This window comes from Podarcis pityusensis (genome assembly GCF_964106645.2).
Source record: "Podarcis pityusensis genome assembly, chromosome: 7".
Classification (NCBI taxonomy): Eukaryota; Metazoa; Chordata; class Lepidosauria; order Squamata; family Lacertidae; genus Podarcis; species Podarcis pityusensis.
In genome coordinates this window covers 64,624,921-64,642,926 of record NC_138031.1, presented here as the reverse complement: position 1 = coordinate 64,642,926, position 18,006 = coordinate 64,624,921, and the positions used below count along the sequence as shown (strand labels likewise).

Genomic DNA, 18,006 nt, shown 5'->3' with positions numbered 1-18,006 from the left:
AAAGCAGTGTATATTTCTGCCCTGACATGTTTCCGTCCGCACTATTTGTTTCAAATTTAGTTTTCATTGTTCCTGCCACAACCATGAGGACTAGGAACCACAGGCTTCTGACAAGACTTTGCTGCATACAAAAGGCCCACAGAAAATGGGATGATAAACCTACTTCTTATCACAACTGCTGGAGACTCCAGGGCAGGCCACGATTTCTGAGCCACTTTACAAATTCAGAATTCCTAGCCTTAACAGGGTTTTCCCTATCAATTAATAAGATAGGGGCCATTGTCACCACTTATCTGCTATCCAAAGACGCTTCTTTGCAAGTTTGAGGGCAAAGGTATTTTAAAAGGGAGAGGGGTGGGGGAGAAAAGAGAAGGAAAATGTAAATTAATTCCTACCCCTTTCTAAGCTTCAGGTCGCTCTTCAGAAATGCACTTTATATCTGTAATGGGGGAAGAGAGAATAAAAAGTTAAGCTAAGTGTTTTGTGTGGAAAAAATATGTGAACCAGTATCCAGAAAGTTAAGTGATGGAATTATTTAAAAAAAAAACCCCAACATTATTCATCTGGTAGCATGTCACATAGCTTTCCCCAACATAAAATGAATTGACACAAGCACACAAGCTTTGAGAACAGCATACAAGTTACACACCATGACTCCAGCTGTGCTGTAATAGACTTCTTTGTTTCCTACACAAATCTATCTGATGTTTGAGGCAGAAACATTGCATTCCACCTGTGTTTCAACTCACTACATCAGCCAGTACCTGGGGGGTGGGGGGCAGGAGGTACGAGAAAAAGGAATTTCTGCTGCAGAAGTTTCTATAAACACCAAGTTGGAAGCAAGTATGTTCTCAGGACATTTCCTGATAAATTGCCACCATCAACCCTAAAAAAAATAGACTTATATGGAAGTACATCACATTTTGAAAGTTACCTGTAACCAAGACTTCTATCCTACTAAACCAGCCACACTTAGCAGGGAGCAAATTCAACATGACTTGCTTCTGAGTAATGATTATTAAGCTCATGATGTCATGTGCTGTTAACTTCTCAACTCTATGAAAGCATCCATTAAGGGAACGCAGGTCATAATTCTACAAATACGTAAGATACAGGAGTTTACATATTAAGAATGTGATATGAAAATATTTCTGACATTGAGCACAAAAGTTTAGTCTGATTTTAAGTTTGAGATACCCAACATGGTAATTTAAGAGGAAAAAAGTGGTTTTATTTTATTTACAAAAGGAAAGGAGAAAGAGGATGAATCCCTGATAGATGCACTTGGGTTAATTTTAGCATCCTTCTGTTTAGCTGCTTAGCAACACTTATCCTATGACCTTCTCCGCACCACCTACTTTCGCAAGGGATAACATGTATAACCTGAGAGAGCTAGCAACGATAGCCAGTTTTGACTAGCAGTGTAAGACAGCCGATGCAAAAACCAGCTTTTACTACAAGCAAAAAAAAAAAAAAAAAAAAAAAAAAGAAAGAAAAAGAAAAAACCAGGGAAGAGCATCTCTAATTATGACACCTTCAGTAACGGAAAAGCTGAGTGTAGATGCGGAAATGGATCTAGAGTACATAAATCATCTCGAAGAAATCCAGGAAACCCATAAGGTTACAAGGGACATTTTGCAAAGGCCTGGAAGAGGAGGAGAGGGGGAATTTTGAAACGCACTGTCTGCCCTTAGGCCAAAACAAGTTTGCTAAACCCACTACTAAGTCACAAGAGATTTTCCCACCTGAGGTTTTACTTTAGCAATCTCTAGAGACTCTCAGAAGTCCAAGCAAGGTTCATCATATGACGTAAAGATGCAAGGATGGGGGTCATCTATCTGGCTATTGAACAGGAAAGAGTGAGCTCTCATGCAAATTGTTTGATTTTCAGAGCAGTTCAATAATCGGAAGAGTTCCGGTTTTTAAAACTTTGTATTAAAAACTAATTATAAGAGGGGGAGACAGTTTTATTAAACGGGCACGAATTAGCTGGAAATTTTCAGGTGGCTTTTCCCTAAGCTTGAAAGGTCTGCAAAATTTTACATTAACACGAACTTAACATACACCACGTGTATACAGCTGGGATTGCTATAAGAGGCAGACACACACATACACAAGACATCAGTTTCTGGCCAATTGCCCTGAAACAATTAAAGCCATTAGGTGTGTCTTAAGCGAAGGATGAAAAGAAGTGTTGTGGTAACTTGATTGATTGGATGATGGAGCCATGCTGTTTCTGAGTTTCTAACACACAAAGGGGTCTATTCTCCCAGGGATGTACTTGCAACACCAGTTAATGCTAATGGGCATTATGCAGACACATCAAGAGGAGGTCTATACTCCTAAGCCTTCAAAGGGAAAATAAAACCCTAAAACAAATATGGCTTGTGTGACCATGAGTCACTGGGTCCATGTCTATCTCCCCCTGCATGCGCATATACACATATTCATCTGAGGAGAGAGAACCAAGCGGCTGAGGGCAACTTTTTTAACCCTTCCCAAACTGCATCCAATTCCTCATGCCACCATACCCTTTTAAGGATATCAGCCAATAGTTAGTGGAAGGGTCCCAATTCCAGGAGTTACTGAAAAAGCAGCTATCTTAAAAGAGGCAAGCATTGGTGTGAAAAGCAGAGAGAATTAAGTTTCCCCCTTTCGCACAGGCAATTTTTTTCCTGCCCAAAGGATGAGAAAAACTGCATTAAACTCGAGTGACCTTGTCCAAAAGATAAGACATAAAAGGCAGTCAGAAAATGTAAAGTTTCAAGCACTTTTCCCTTACCAGGAATCAACCAACTAACTTAACCGCCTTCTCAGGCTGAAGACACCAGATTTATGCCCAGATGATGATATATACCTGCTACAGATTTCCCCCTCTTAGCACCAAAAACTGTAAAGAAAAAGGACCAATCCCATCTCAAGAGGAAAAACGAAGGGAAGTGCAACTCCGCCATCCTTTTCAAAGTCAGACAATTAAAAGTCAAGGAAAAAGCATTTTAATGAGTTATTTTCTCCCTACCACACAAGAAAAAAACAAACCTAAAACCCCCCACAATCTCCCCAGGAAGAGTGCAGTTTGGGTATTGCTCTGAAGCCCCTGCCGAATTTGGGACTGTCCATCGGGACCTGGGCTCTTCGTTCTCTCTCCTCGCCAGGCAAAGGAGCATAAATGTGCTGAGCTAAGAGAAACCGCTCTCCCCTCCTCTTTTATAACCCATCAAGGATGCATTGCAGAGCACTGGGAGAGGAGGGAGAGACAGATAGTGTAACGAAGAGGTAAGAAGGGGGGGGAGAGCCGGAGGGAGGGGAGGGCAGAGCCAGAGCAAACTTATCAACCCACATGACAAAGTTCAATCCACCTCCACCATCAACAAGCAGCAGCAGCGGCGGCTCCTCCTCCTCCTCCCTCTGCGAAAGTTTTCACAGCATCTCCAGCCTCCTCTCTCTCGCTGCTCTACTCTGCCCGGCAACGAGATGCCTCTCTTTGCCTGTTGCACAACTGCGAGCTAGAAAGCTGGAAGTTACTTTGGCCGAGGACGGAGGAGAGCAACCACCACGTTTTCCATGGCTGCTCTTCACCCACATACACCCACACACACAAAAAGCACCTTCTCTCTCTCCCTCGGTTAAATAAAGGCAAGAGCGAGCGAGCCCAACGGCAGGGAAAAGTTTGAGCAAGGGCAGAAAAAAAGTTTGATCAAGTTGCAAAGAGCGGCGAGAATCTCTCTCTCTTTTTTTGCAAACTCGCTCCATGTTTGCATGGGTGTGGGGAGGTCATAAAAAATCGGGTGGGTGTTTATTTTTTCCTCTCCCCCTCTTTCTTTTCCCTTTTTAAGTTCCCAAAGAAAGGAGAGACATCATCTCTTTCTTTTTGCATCCACAATCTTTTAAGGGGAAAAAAACGGGGGGGGGGGGAGGGTGGCGGGGCAGGGAAATGCGTCTTTCGACCAGGGGCGGAGGAGAGAGAGAAACCTTTCCCCCGCTGCTTCTTAGCAACGATTAAGGTCGCAGTTTCCTAAGAGACGAGTCCCGACTAGTCTGCATTAACACGGAGAGAGGAGAGAGGAGACGAGGGGGGAGCAGGGAGGGGGGCGCTTTTAGAGAAGTTTTGGATGTAGCAATTGTGGGGGGATAGAAGGGGGTGGGAGAGTTAATAGCGTCGTCGTTGTCTGTAATCCGAAAGGGTCGATTAAAAGGATTAAAAAGAGATGCGAGAAGAATCTTTTTATAATAAAAAAACCACAGAAAAAGAAAGAGACCTGGACCAGTTAAGTTCAGAATTCGACGTAGAAGTAAAAGAAGAAAACAGAAGTAAATAGGACACGCGACACATTTTCCTAGGTTCGGACGCACGCGGGGCTCCTTCCTGTACTCGTGACGATGCGTGTGTGCGTTTCCTCCTATAATCCATTGGAAGGGGTGGGGGGAGAGAAAGATGTCCCTCGGACCCAGTACAACGGGGGGGGGGGAGGAAGCGCAGATACCCTCCCGCACATACGCATACACATACCCCAAAGGACCATAAAACACGCCGAACCCTTCCAAAGTATTCAAGGAGGAAAGGAGAAGGATGACGCGCGTGCACCTTTGCTGAAGGCCAAGCGAGAGAGAGAGAGGCAGAACTGATCTTGTGAAGGCTCCAACCTCTCCCTCTTCCCCCCCCCATCCCCGAGGGTGAAGGGGAGGGGAGGGCAAAGGGAACGAGAAGTACCAAAGTACAATTATATATATATTAAAAGGGAGCGACAGAAACGACACACACACAGATGCTTCCAGCAACCGCCCTTGCGAACAAGGAGGGGGAAAAGTTAGCAGATGCCCAAGAGAGAGAGAGGGGGGAAAAAGAGACCAAAGCGTCTGGGGGGGGGGGTTGTACCTTGAGAGAGAGTCGACTCCACTTCAACTTAGAGGGGAGCTACTTCGCTCCCCATCATCTTCAAATCATAAAAGCTTTTCCCTCTCTCGCACAACCCCAACGCAACAACAAAAAAATTGCTGGAGAAGGAAGAGGAGAGCGAGCCGGAGGAGGATGTAGTTGCAGGGAGCGGAGGCCAATTGGGTTAAAAGATGCTTCTCCTTCTCCTTCTCGCAGGCCCATCCAAATCGTTGGTTAAAAATAAACTTTGCAGTAGGAGGGGAGGGAGAGAGATGATCTGGATGAATTCCTGAGCTCAGACGGTTTAATATGGATGAGCATCAGGTCCTGCAGGCAACAGGCTGCAACGGGTGTTGCTGGTTGGTACAGTTTGCAACACGGAAGGAGCGGTGGGGGGAGCCGAGAAGGGGAGGCAGGGAGGAGCGGGGGATGGGAAAGAGAGAGAGAGAGAGAGAGAGAACGCTGCCCCAACTCAGCAGCAGCATCTGCTCGGCACCACTGCCAACCAACTTTTCAGAAACTTTCCTCCACGACACACACACAAAAAGCAAACAAAAAAAACCCCACCCGGCCACCTCTCGCTCCCTCCCCAAACGCTACATTTGCAACACCAGCAAGAGAGTCGCGCCGCTTGAAAAAGGGGGGCACTTTCTACCTTTCGCCGCAAGTGTCCTCCTTCCTCATCCCCACCCATCCACCCGCACGTTCGTAAGGGGGAAAAAAGTTTCTTTGCACGCCTCGGAAGCTCCCCCAGGCAGCTTCGCTCCCAAGCTGCGCCTTTCCTCTCTCCTCCTTTCCAAGAGGCGCAGGTAGAAAGTCGCCCTCCTGGCATCAGCCTCGTCTACTTACGTCGGACTTGCTCCGGGCTGGGCTGCCTGGCTCGAGCCAGGATGGAAAGCGGCGAGGATGGTGATGAGGATGATGATGATGATGCACGGCCGCCCCCACACCTCCCTCTCCCGACCCCCCCGCACGCCACTAAAAAAAAAAAAGTTAAGGATAATAACCGGGAAAGGCCGGGGACGCGCAATTACCAAAGGAAAGCAAAAGTTTCCGGAGGGAGGAGGGGGGAGAGCGAGCAGCAGCCGAATTCAAAATGGCGTTTCGATGGATGTGCAAAGTTCATCAACTCCCCCAGAACTTCCCTTCGTCCTCTCCTCCCTCCCGGAGGAGGATGAGGCGAAGCCGAGGAGCCCTCCGGCCCGGCAGCGGCGCCCGACGGTGCCCCCAGTCCCCCCACCCCGCACCGCGCGCCCCCGCTCACCCTCCGAGGCAGGCGCATCACGTGTGGCTCCGGCCAGGCTCCCGGGGACGTGTTACTCAGCCAGGCTGCTGCCGCTGCCGCCGCCGCCTCTTGCAAGCGGTAGCATCCCTATCTCGCTCGCTCCCTCTCCTCGCTTGGGAGGGGCTCTGCTCCTCGCAGCAGAGAAGTGAGTAAAAAACTTTTCTCCTTCCTCCTCCTCCCAGTTGCACGGAGCCAGCTCAGCCTCCTCCTGCTGCTCCTCGCTTAAGCAACTTTTTGCTAACCATCGGGACAAAAGTCCAACTAATCTTGCAATAAGAAATAACTCCCCCCACCCCTCTCTTTTTGCTTGCTTGCTTGCTCTCCTCCTCCTCCTCTACCCCCCCTCCGCCACACACACACACGCAAAGGATGGTGGAAAGAGGGAAGTTTCCAGACTAGAAAGTCTCTCGGTGGTAAAGTACCATCTGGCTGCTGCTGCTCCCCTCCATTACAGGCTTGCAGTTGCAAGGAGGAAGCGCCGCCGCCGCCGCCGCTGCGCAGAGAGAGGCAGTTGAGTGTTAGGGACTGATAAAGCGCTAGGGATGCAGACGGTGCAGTATCGTCTTTGAAGGGATCGCCCGCTGCCTGTCTCGAGCTGCTTAATCCATTGTCAACCAGGTGCCGCGCATTCAGCTCTCTCTCTCTCCCGTCTAATTAACGAGAAAGGCAGAGAGAAGCCCCACGTCGTGGCTGCTGCTGCTGCTGCTGCCGCCTTCCAGCCTGGAGCGGATGGAGCAACAAGTCCCAGCAATTAGCAATACACTTGCAACCTTAGGCATGGAAGCCCTGGGTGGCGGCGGCGGGCATCCCTTCCGTGTCACCAGTTGCTCCACCATCCAGACGAAGAAGGAGGCGCGGGGAGGCCTTCACAAACACACACAGCCCTCCTAGGTTTAGGTTGATTGAACACCTGGCAATTAAAACGCAGACAATGGTGGTTGTAAATAATTCTCCTGAGGCATAAGGTAGGCCCAGACTCCTGGATATTTTGAGGAGGAAGCTAGTGGATTAAAAAAAAATCCTCTGTTTAAGAAATCTGGTACCAGCCACCTCCCCCCCCCCAAAAAAAAACCCTAAAGTCAGATTTCTTTAAAAAATCCCTCTATCAAATTAATTTCTGGTTGGTTGAGAGTTGGTTTTTACAGTAGCACAGGGTGGTCCATCGCCCCTGCTATTTTTGTAAGAGGATATGATCAAACACTTAATCTCCAAGCATACAGCAGAATCCTAAGAACATTTGCTTACATGCAGAGTCCAATAGGTCTTAGTCCCAAATAAATATGCAGAGGATTGTGGCCTTAACTTGGCTTTGAGACCATTGAAAAATATGGATTTTTTTCCTGCTCATTCTTTGCTTCCACGTTTCCCCTCCCTGCTATGTTTGACAGGCAAGTAAAAAGTATCCAGAGAAAACTGTTTGGTCCTCTGAATCAAAACACTCTTGGAGGTGGCTTTGAGTTCTAGTTTTGGCATAACTATATAAACAGGTATACAGCCCCGGAAGCATTGTTATTTCTGGTTTTTAATATCATTTTTGCTATACCTTATTATTAGCTCTGAGTGCTACGTTTAACAGGTTTCCTTGGGGCCTGATGCTGCTGAACTGCAGCTTCCATCATCTCTGACCGCTGGCCATGCTGGCAGGGGCTGATAGAAGTTGTAGACCCAACAACATCTGGAGGGCCACAGATTCCCCATCTTACAAAATGTCTGACAAAACGCTGCAATCTGGAGTGTTCCTGTTTAGGTTTCCAGATGTTTCATTCCTTTTCATTCCCCCCCTCCTTCTGGCCCTGTTTCGGCAGAAACACTCCAGAAAATGAATTTGCTCTCGGTATATAGAATATTTCCACGGCTGATTCTGGATGTTTTAAGAGCAGCTGTGCTCAGAATATGAGGCAGGTATTGAGTGGAGAGTCAATGACAGAACAGAAGTCTTGTTCTCTGGCAGCTCCAGTTAAGATGGGGGGTTTTTTTGGAAGAAAGCTGGGACAGACTTAGGCCTCAGCGACCTTGATGTGCTGAGAGCCTGAGCGAGCAAGACAGGGCTAGCTAGATCCACAGTCTGCCTGCCTCTATAGGAGGCAGCTTCCAATTTTCCATGTGCCTTCCTGACTAGTGGTTGGAACAGGAAGCAACTCACACTGAAATTCCTCCTAAAAGAAAGAATCGGAGCAGGTTGGACCAGGAAATGGAAGCAACTTGTGGAGAATTCTTTCCAAGGCAGGGGTAGCCAAAGGGGGGGGGGGCACACCAGATTTTTTTGGGACTGCAACTCCCATCATCCATGACCATTGGCCAAATTTGCTGGGACTGATGGGAGATGGTGTGCAGAACATCTGGAGGGGACCACATTTGCTAGTCTTACACCCAAAGTGAAGGCATCTCAGGTAAAAGCATGATTCTCCTACTGCCTGCCATAGTCCAGGAGCACAATAGCCTATCTCTTATTATGGATACACATTTTGCCGCTATCACACCAAACCTCCCAGCTTTAGAAACTGGTCTTAGGGGCAGAAATATATCTCCGTGGGCTTCCAGTCTTTCCCTTCCTGCCTAAATTCCTTCTGGGGATGCCAGGAGGAAAAAGAGCTCAGTTTCCAGGCAGTACCAGGCAGAGGAGGAAAGGAATCTTCCTCTTGCTGTGGCATGATTCAGTGTGTATCCCGTCCTCCACCCTTCTGAGGAAACCGCATGGGGAGCTGAGCCAAGCCTGGGCTATGCCAGGGAGCGGCTATGCTGTTACCTGGGATGCCTTAACTTTCCCCCCTTTCCCTCCTAAGGAAACTGAGCAGTGCTAGGGAAGTCCCTGGTCCCTCCTCTCTCACAAGCAGCAGGTGCTCGTCTAAGGGAAGGGAAACAGGTGAACAAGAAGGGAAGTTGAGGCCGGGGTGTGCAAATGGAAAGAGAAATGCCTCTCTCTTTATCCACCAAGAGGAAAGTTAGAGCTGGGGGTGTTATTAGGACACCTCCTACGCCGCATAATTACATTCCAAGACGCGGCACGTTTAAGTGAAATTGTGTATATTTGAAACAACGTTGGGAAAAGTCTGAAAACACCCCACCCCATTCCGCCCCTTTTGGGGATGTTTTTGGGTCTCTTCTGAGTTCAGCGCAGTCACACACAAATCGGATGCACCTAAAACGGTTGCTGCCCGTATCATTGATTTTAATAATTTTCTAAATTTCATTGTTTTGTTCATATAAATTCTATGACAGAAATAAACACAACTTCTGACCAGCTACACTGAAACACAAGCTGCTAACACAGTGTCAAAGTTCCATGTAAAAAAAAAAATCTCAAGAGGGCAGCTCATGTTGACAGTTCTAGTATTTAAATTGTCTTCTGGGACAGCACAGCAAAGCACTCACTTAGTTCCTGAATGCACAAGGAAGCAGCAGTTAATGGAATATAATCCAATGGTGTGTGACAGCTTTTTCCAACCTGGTGCCCTCGACGTGTTTTGAGATACAACTCCCATTGGTCGCATCCAACACTACTGTTTGGCAAAGGTTCGCATACAGTACATATCATTTAGCTACAGGGTGGGTTTCCTACAATATCTTGCTCCCTTGAATTTTGCCCACTCTTTCAGGAACTTTGCACCCACCAAACATGACATTCAGCTGCAGGTTAACTTATATTTGCTCCAGTATCTTATAAACAGACGCCATATATATTGTTTGGGAAATGTATAGTGTGGGGAAAATAACAGAGATTGATTATATTATAAATTAATCAGTAAAGGGGCAGGTGATTAAAGATTAACTGCTTGGTATATACTGTCATATATTTAATTCTGCTACATAATTCTGCATCCAGTAATAGTTTCAGGATGCAATTATTATAATTATAGTGTCAGGCAAAAGGAGAGACTTTAAATAATTGCTTACGGTGTATTCAGATGATCCAAGGGATAGTTACAGTTGTCATAGTGTATCTGGTTAACCGAAGCTTTCGTAAGAGGTTAATCAGCGGTGTCACTTTGTCTTCTAAGAACAATAGCTTACAATGAGAAGGAACTTCCTTCATGATACGGTTATCCCCAATCGGGAAGGGGACCCACTAAGGGCCTCTCGCCCAAGGACCTGTCAAAACCTGGAGCCATTGTTGGTTCTTCCAAAAGCTATTGGCACAAGTGGAACCTCCATAATGTGAGGAACTATGTGCTTGAATATCAAATACCGACAAGCAACTTCAGAGTGGTAGCCATGTTGCAACAAATCAAAGAGTCTTGTGGCACCTTCAAGATCAACACACAGTGCAAGGATGGCAATGTGGTACCCTCCCGATGTTTCTGGACTGCAACACCCATCATTCCTACCACTGGCAATGCTGGCTGGGGCTGATGGGAGTTGAGGAGTCCCCCCCAAAAAAATCTGGAAGCCCCCACATTGACTACCTCTGTGTCAGGGGGCCTAAGCTTTTGTGGGCTTCATAAGATGCACAACGTTTGTCTTCAGCCAGTGGATTTACATGGGCATACGAGACAAAATGCAAAGAGTGGAATCAAATGTTCGCGAAATGTAAAATGCACATTCTGTGACATTCAGTTAAATGTATGGTGAATAAGCACAGCCACCATCAACAACAACAGGAACTACATTGTGGTAACGCAATTACCCTAGATTTGCATTGTAGTGAACGGCTATCTCTGGCGTCCTCTTGATAGTCAAACGCCACCAGGCCCAGCTGATCAGTAGCTGATTAGCCAAGCACTGCCACCATTCACAACAGAAGTAACAATTTGACAATAACACAAATTATCCTAGATTTGCATTGAAGGGAATGGCTAAGACTTAATTCACATTGATTTCTGACAATCATCGTTTTTATAAAGACACTACTTGAGCCAAAGAATTGATATCCTGGTCCAGGAGGACAAATTCTTACTACGACTGCATGCTGTTTGACTGTAAAGCAGAGGTGGGGACCCAGTAGCCTTTCAGATGTTGTTAGATTAGAACTCCCAACGTCCTTGACTGTCTTTTGACTATAATGGCCGGGGGTCATTGGAATCCAACAACATCTGGAAGGTCAAAGCTTCCCGATCTGTGCTGTTTTAGAGAGCTGAAAGTGACATGTTAGAGCTATTATTATCTGAGGCATGCACACACTTATTCCTTTTTGTTCCACTATCATTTCTGCTCAAGCAGGTCTGGCAGCTTTCGATGCACCGCGAAAATCTAAAAGGCCTGTTTGACCAAGGAATACAACAGAGGGCTTTATCGTTGCTACTTTCACCTTTGCGGAAAGGGAAGCAACTACTTTTCATCTCCAGCCTTTGTGCCCATACTCCTAAATTCTACATCATGTCATAAGAGGAGAAGAAAAAAGTTGTGAGAGAAGAGCAAATAGGAAGTAGCAAGGCTTGTGTCTGTTAGGCCTGGGGGGAAGTGAGACAGCAACCAGGAAAAAGAGTGAATGTGCATGGGCAGTTTTGTGCGAGAAGGGCAAAGCATGTGGAAACCACTAAAGGGAGAAAGAAGACAGAGCTCACAGTAGGAGTGTGGTCTTGGCAGCTGCCAGGAGAGGGGAGTGCATTTAATCTTCCTCGAGTAACACTCAAGGTATTTTCCACATTTGCTCATGGTGATGGGTCAGGGAAATCACTGGCAGTCTAATCCGATACATGTCTACTCAGAAGAAAGCCCAACAAATACAGTTGCCCAGGTGACTATAAACAGGATTGCAGCCAGATTTTAATATGAAAGAAGCTTCTTGTGCAATTATTTTTTAAACTAAAGGTTGTGCAAAGGTAGAGTTTTAACCACCATCACCACGAGAATATGGGAGGAGAACCTTTACCTGTTGCTTTTCTTTCCTCTACTACACCATTGTTTTATAGTAAGAGGAATCCAGCAATTTTTTATTTTTTATCTCTGAACCTGACTTTCCCCTGACCTGGGTCACCAGAGTCTTTCCTAGGCATCATAGCTCCTTTAAATAACTTTATTGTTGATAGCTAATAAAAAGCAGATAATTAAAACACGTGTGGCAGGGAGAAGTTCAACAGACATGCTTTACCCCTGTCACTGTCAGCCTGATCCTGTGCCTATAATTCGGATGTAAGCTCAGTTGTAGTTGGCTTCTCCCAGGTAAGGAGAAGCAATAAGAATGCCATCTTACACATCTTAGACAATTGCTACAACAGGCAAAAAAAAAATTTAAAAATCACTAATGGTCCGCTAATACCCTCAGTACTTTTCAAGCAGACTGGCGGTGCAGGGTAGGAACCACCGGCATATGGAACTTCAGACCGAGATGCGGGGAGAAATTCCTTTGTCACTTGTGAGCCTCAGAACCCTTAACCGAAGGTAAACTTATTCCAGGCTGGTTCTAGCAATCTGGTATGGTGGTAGAAGCTGTGTGCTGAGGCCTGTGTAAACCATCTCTAGATAAGTGGTTCTCATATTCCATAGGCCTTGAACACCTTTGCAAATAATCCAATCTATCTGAGCCTGCAGACTTGCACAAGTGTTCATACCTGTGTCCTCTCCCACAATCCACTACCTGTACCCTGTGAAGAGGAAAAGGAGCGAGGGAGAGGGAGAGGCTGAACACGACGGTGTGTTTGATTCTTGGCACAATTCAAAGTGCTGCTTATGACCGATAAAGTCCTAAATGCTTTGCAATCAGGTTACCTGAAGGGCAGCTTTCCCTATAAACCTACCTGAGTTTCAAGCCCTGTCAACATCTGGGTGGCAACTGGGGAGTGGGCCTTTTCAGTGTCTGCGCCCAGGCTCTGGAACTCACTTCTTGGGAAGAACCGTTTCAGCTCCTTCCACGACAACCTTCTGCAAGCCAATAATAAAAATGTTATTGTTTAGGTGGGCCTCTGAACTGAGTTGTTTTAAGTGGGTGCATAACGCAGCAAAGTGCAATATCAGTTTAAACAAACATGCCACACCCCCATAGCACTTCCATCACAATTCAGTTCTTAACCTGCACACACACATTTACATCTGCTATACCTGTTGCAGATGCATTAGTTGCTGTATCCTTATCTTCCACCCCAAAGCTCAATGTAGTTGAGAATTTATTTTTGCAGCAAACTTGAGAGGTGTATTCAGTACAGAGAGAGCAAAATGACTGGTGAAATATCATGTAGCTTCATGGCTGAGTAAGACCTGAACCCAACTGTCCCTGGTCCTCTGTTATATCGCGCTGACTCTCTATCATCACCCAACTTTCCACTTTCTTACCACAAGTTGTTTCCAGAACGACCAGGAGAAGCAGGGAAATACATTGTGCCTTTTCACCTGTCTCATAGCAGTGGCTGGGAGGCAGAACATAGTAACTTTGAGACCAGTAATTCATACCCTCCAACTATTCTCCAATGAAACTAGGGATGTCCTATTCCAATAATGTTATAATTTATACGCCACCCATCTAACTGGGTTGTCCCAGCCACTCTGGATGACTTCCAACAAATATAAAAACATAACGTTTAAAAAACATTTTAAAATTCTTCCCTATACAAAGCTGCCTTTAGATGTCTTATCTTATCTCCTTATCTCCTCAGGGGTCGCATAACTTCATACCCTCCAACATTTCTCCGGTGAAAATAAGAGTGTCCTAAGGGAAAGCAGAGCATTCCAGGATCAAATCAGAAACCAAGACAGCTTCTGTAAATCTAGGGCTGCCCCTGGAAAATAGGGACACTGGGAGGGTTTGGAAGTTTGCCCTCCAACAGACAGTTGGAGGGCCTGGAAACTTGCTTTTTCCTCCCCCCTAGCATGGAAAGGAGGAGAAAAGTTGAAACCAATGCATTCTTCTAGCTTTGCCTACTCATCTAAGGTGAATAACAATAGCTTCAGGCAGGGAATTTGCCAATCTCACTGCCCAAGTGATTGAACTTGATGTGCCTGGGACCAGGAGGCTTTCCTGAGTCTTTGCATAGCCGTTCCAAGTGCTGCCACAGTGTTTGGCCACCACAGTATGGAAACAAATTCCCAAAGAGGTGTAAATTAAGTGTTTGTTTTAGGGATCGCTACCCTGTCCTTCAAATGCATTTGCAGGGCGGTTTACAAAATAGGTTTTAAAAAACAAAAACGAAATCCTAGAAGCAGTAAATCTAAAAGCAGCATCGTAAAGCCATCTTATTTATTTATGTTATATGCTGCCTTCGAGCATAAAATTCTCCTGAAGAAGAAGAAGAGGAGTTTGGATTTGATATCCCGCTTTATCACTACCCTAAGGAGTCTCAAAGCAGCTAACATTCTCCTTTCCCTCCCTCCCCCACAACAAACACTCTGTGAGGTGAGTGGGGCTGAGAGACTTCAAAGAAGTGTGACTGGCCCAAGGTCACCCAGCAGCTGCATGTGGAGGAGTGGAGACGCGAACCCGGTTCCCCAGATTACGCGTCTACCACTCTTAACCACTACACCACACTGGTATAGTGATGGAGATGAGATTAAAACTGATTAGATGTAAAGGCCTCGGGAAATTATATCTGGAGCCAAAAACATCATCAAAGGTGAACAGGTGACACACATGAATTGTGGATGAGAAATATAAGTCTTACCTTGATTTAGGGAGCAATCCTGTAGCCCCTGGGAGGGCGGTTGAGGGGGGCCATTGGATACCATGGAACTCCTTGCTCAAAGTCAGAGTGGGATGTCCAAAGTCAAAGACCTTCTCATTGCAACAGCAGAAAGCTTCACTGCCAGTGCTCCTTATGCCTTCAGTGGGGGTTGAGAAGGAGTGAGTTAGGGAGTACTGGAGATTTTGAATACAACATGAGCCTGGATTCACCAGGCTACTTAACTGCACTTAAGAACGCCAACCAGCTAGCATTTTACTGGTCCAAACAGTAAAACAGTAGTAATGGAGTCTGAAAAGGCAGTCAAATCAATATAGGCCCTGACTACATGAGCAATGTGGGGAACCTCTGGCCCTCCAGTTGTTGCTGGACTACAACTCCCATCATCATGAGAGCCTGTGTGGTGTAGTGGTTAAGAGTGGTAGACTCGTAATCTGGTGAACTGGGTTCGATTCCCCGCTCCTCCACATGCAGCTGCTGGGTGACCTTGGGCTAGTCACACTTCTTTGAAGTCTCACAGCCCCACTCACCTCACAGAGTGTTTGTTGTGGGGGAGGAAGGGAAAGGAGATTGTTAGCCGCTTTGAGACTCCTTCGGGTGATGATAAAGCGGGATATCAAATCCAAATCCAATCTCTGGACATTGTCCATGCTTCCTGCAGCTGATGGGAATTGTAGTTCAAAAGCATCTGGTGGGCCAAAGGTTCCCCACTTCTGCTATAGGGGAAGTATGGAGTTTTTGAAACCAGCAGTTGGCAGCTCTAATTGACAGAATAGTACTCTTATTTAGTCTTCGGCCCAGAGAGATCCCAGTTCAAATCCCCACTTGGTCATGAAGCTCACTGAGGTGATCTTGGGCCAAGTATTCTCTCTCCCTGCCTAGCCTACCTCTCAGGCTCATTGTGAGAATAAAACGAAAGGGAGAGAACAAGGAGCAGCACCTTTAACTCCTTGGAGGACAGGCAGGATTAAAAAAAAAAATAACAGATCAATATTTGGCACAGTTAGCCTCAGCAGAGAAAAAGCATTGTGTTGTTGTTGCTAGTAATGGCTCAATCACAGAATCATTTCTGTCTCATAGACTGGGTTGCCTGTGAAATCATCTCACCCACCAGTCCTTTCTGCTAGGGAAGGAGAAAAAAACCAAAACATGATGCTAATAATGCATAGGCACGTTCCATTTCCATTTGCGGTCTGATTTGTTTCCTCTTCTTGACATACTCTGAACTGATAAGATCCCAATTATTGGGTGACATTGTGTCACGTCTTTCTCGCGTATGGATAAAGATTAACCTCAGAGCCCCCTTTTAATAACATTATATTCTCTGACAAAATTAGCAATAAATGCAGAAAATGTAAGAGCTGACTAGGAAGCCTCTTGCAAGATTGAGGGGGGGGGGTTGTTTATGAAGCTGAGGGCCCAGTGGATTAGGAATCAGGCCTAGCCTTTTTACCTCTGGGAACCTAGATTCCAATCCAGATTAAGGACGCAAATGGAAATAAATTTGATGAATTCATCTTGGCCCCAGCTAACCTGATGTGGCTGTATAAGCAAAACAAAAACCCCAAACCTGCCACCACTCCTGATATTTCGACAATGTAACATGCCGAATTTTAGAATTTTTTTTTTAAAACTATATTTTTAAAACACTCAAATGCAAATAATACACTCAACGACAAAACCCTGCCCTCCCCGGCCTTGGCTGGGGAGGGCGGGGTATAAATAAAAATTAGTAGTAGTAGTAGTAGTAGTAGTAGTCCAACGAACATATTTTATATTGGCTTCTGTGTTTTTTTGTTATTATATCTGAAAGAATGTCCAGAGTGGATCTATAGGCGATGTTTCAAGTATAAACGGTAGATCCTAGGTATACAATGATATACTATTTATTTACTTGAATTTGTATACTATCCTATAATTACTTTTCTCAAATAAATAAAATAAATATTGGAACGCCTTGCCCATTAATATTAGGCTGGTCCCTTCCCTGCATTGTTTTCAGTGCCTTCTGAAAAATCTTTTTTATTCTGGCAAGCCACTCAGGCATGTAACTTTATCATGTAATGTTACTATGTATAATGGCTTTTGAAATTGCTGATTTAATCTATATATTGACAACATTCTATGTTAATTTGTTTATAAGTTTGCTTTTATTGATACGGTTAAATGAATGTTTTAGATTGTTCTTTGTAAACCGCTTAGACTTTGTCTGCTGAGTAAGCAATATATAAATATGTTAAATATGAATAAATAAGTAAAATAGGTGCAGTGATTTTCTTACTTTTTTATGAAATAATTTATAAGCCACTTTTCAGGATATAATTGTCCTGCCAAGGTAGTGCACAGCAATTTCATAAGACCATCGTCTTCATCATCTAAGGTGGTTCAATTAGCACCCCTTAAAATTGAGCAGTGCCTATTAATTCTTCACAGCAGTTACAGAAAGTGGAAATAAACATAGTTTGAGATTTATTTTTTTGTTTAAAAATTGCGCAGATGGACATACTGTACACATAATTCCTCAGTTGACAATTCCACATTTTCCTCGACAAAGAAACACTGCGCGCACACAGTTCAGTAAGAGGTTCAAATGTGATCCGTAACAGAGAGGAGAGACTTAGACAAAGGTAAGCTAAGATTTTCTAAAACCTAAAACTGTAAGGTCGCAGGCCGATTTCTGTGTACATTACCACAGAGAACAGCTGTCAGCAGGTTTCTGTGTCCTAAACAGAGAATGGAGTAAGCTCTGCTTTGCAGAAGTTGTTTGTTATGTCTGTTTGCCTGGCCAAATTGTATCCCTGGGCCTCCTGGGAATACGTAAGAGGAAATCAGGAAACAGGACATGTCTGGTAAATGTGAAGGCTACCTAAGATGCTGCTGTAGAACATATCTATTGTTCTATGCCTGGCTTGTCTTTCTCTCCCTTGTCTTATTCTTCCTGTTCTTTGCACCTGTTCCTTACCTGAGGGACTGACTTCAGGTTATGTGCAAATGTATGCAATGAAGTCCCTATAATGTTCGTGTTCTTTAAAGATTCAAAACAGTTTTGGGAAGGGTGGTTTTGAGTGGAGAAGATGCTTAACCCTTTCCCCATCCACTTTCCTGTCTACTCCTAATAGCTTCTTCAAGTGGGCCAACTGGTTGAAGCTATATGCCATGTTCGCTTGTGCAAAATGGGTACTTAGTTCCTTGCCTTTTCCAGCTGATATTGGCCTGGTTGCATGTTCCTTCACAGAGATTCCTAAGTCTCCATTTCTCTCTTTTCCTTTGGCTTCTGTTTATATATGGTACCTGAAGGA

At 45.2% G+C, this 18,006-nt stretch overlaps 1 protein-coding gene and 1 long non-coding RNA gene across 15 annotated transcripts in view; both read right to left on the bottom strand.

Annotated features, from left to right (window-relative positions):
- Positions 1-6,861, bottom strand: part of RREB1 (ras responsive element binding protein 1) — a 126,908-nt gene extending 120,047 nt beyond the window's left edge. For 3 of the 14 annotated variants that reach the window (XM_081014613.1, XM_081014599.1, XM_081014603.1), the window contains exons 1-2: positions 6,141-6,420; positions 396-439 (exon numbers count right to left, since the gene is read on the bottom strand). The gene's annotated coding sequence lies outside the window, so the exon portion shown is untranslated. Of the gene's footprint in view, positions 1-395; positions 440-4,510; positions 4,532-4,876; positions 5,222-5,531; positions 5,639-5,725; positions 5,844-6,140; positions 6,421-6,583 lie in introns of those variants that run through there. The other 11 variants (XM_081014612.1, XM_081014607.1, XM_081014602.1 and 8 more) reach the window with 7 other exon arrangements.
- A 2,452-nt stretch (positions 6,862-9,313) lies between these two features.
- Positions 9,314-16,127, bottom strand: LOC308482150. Its single transcript, XR_013989089.1, has 3 exons — positions 14,690-16,127; positions 12,836-12,959; positions 9,314-11,232 (listed from the first exon to the last, which is right to left on the bottom strand). It is a non-coding gene; the product is annotated as an uncharacterized lncRNA (long non-coding RNA).
- Positions 16,128-18,006: the final 1,879 nt, after the last annotated feature.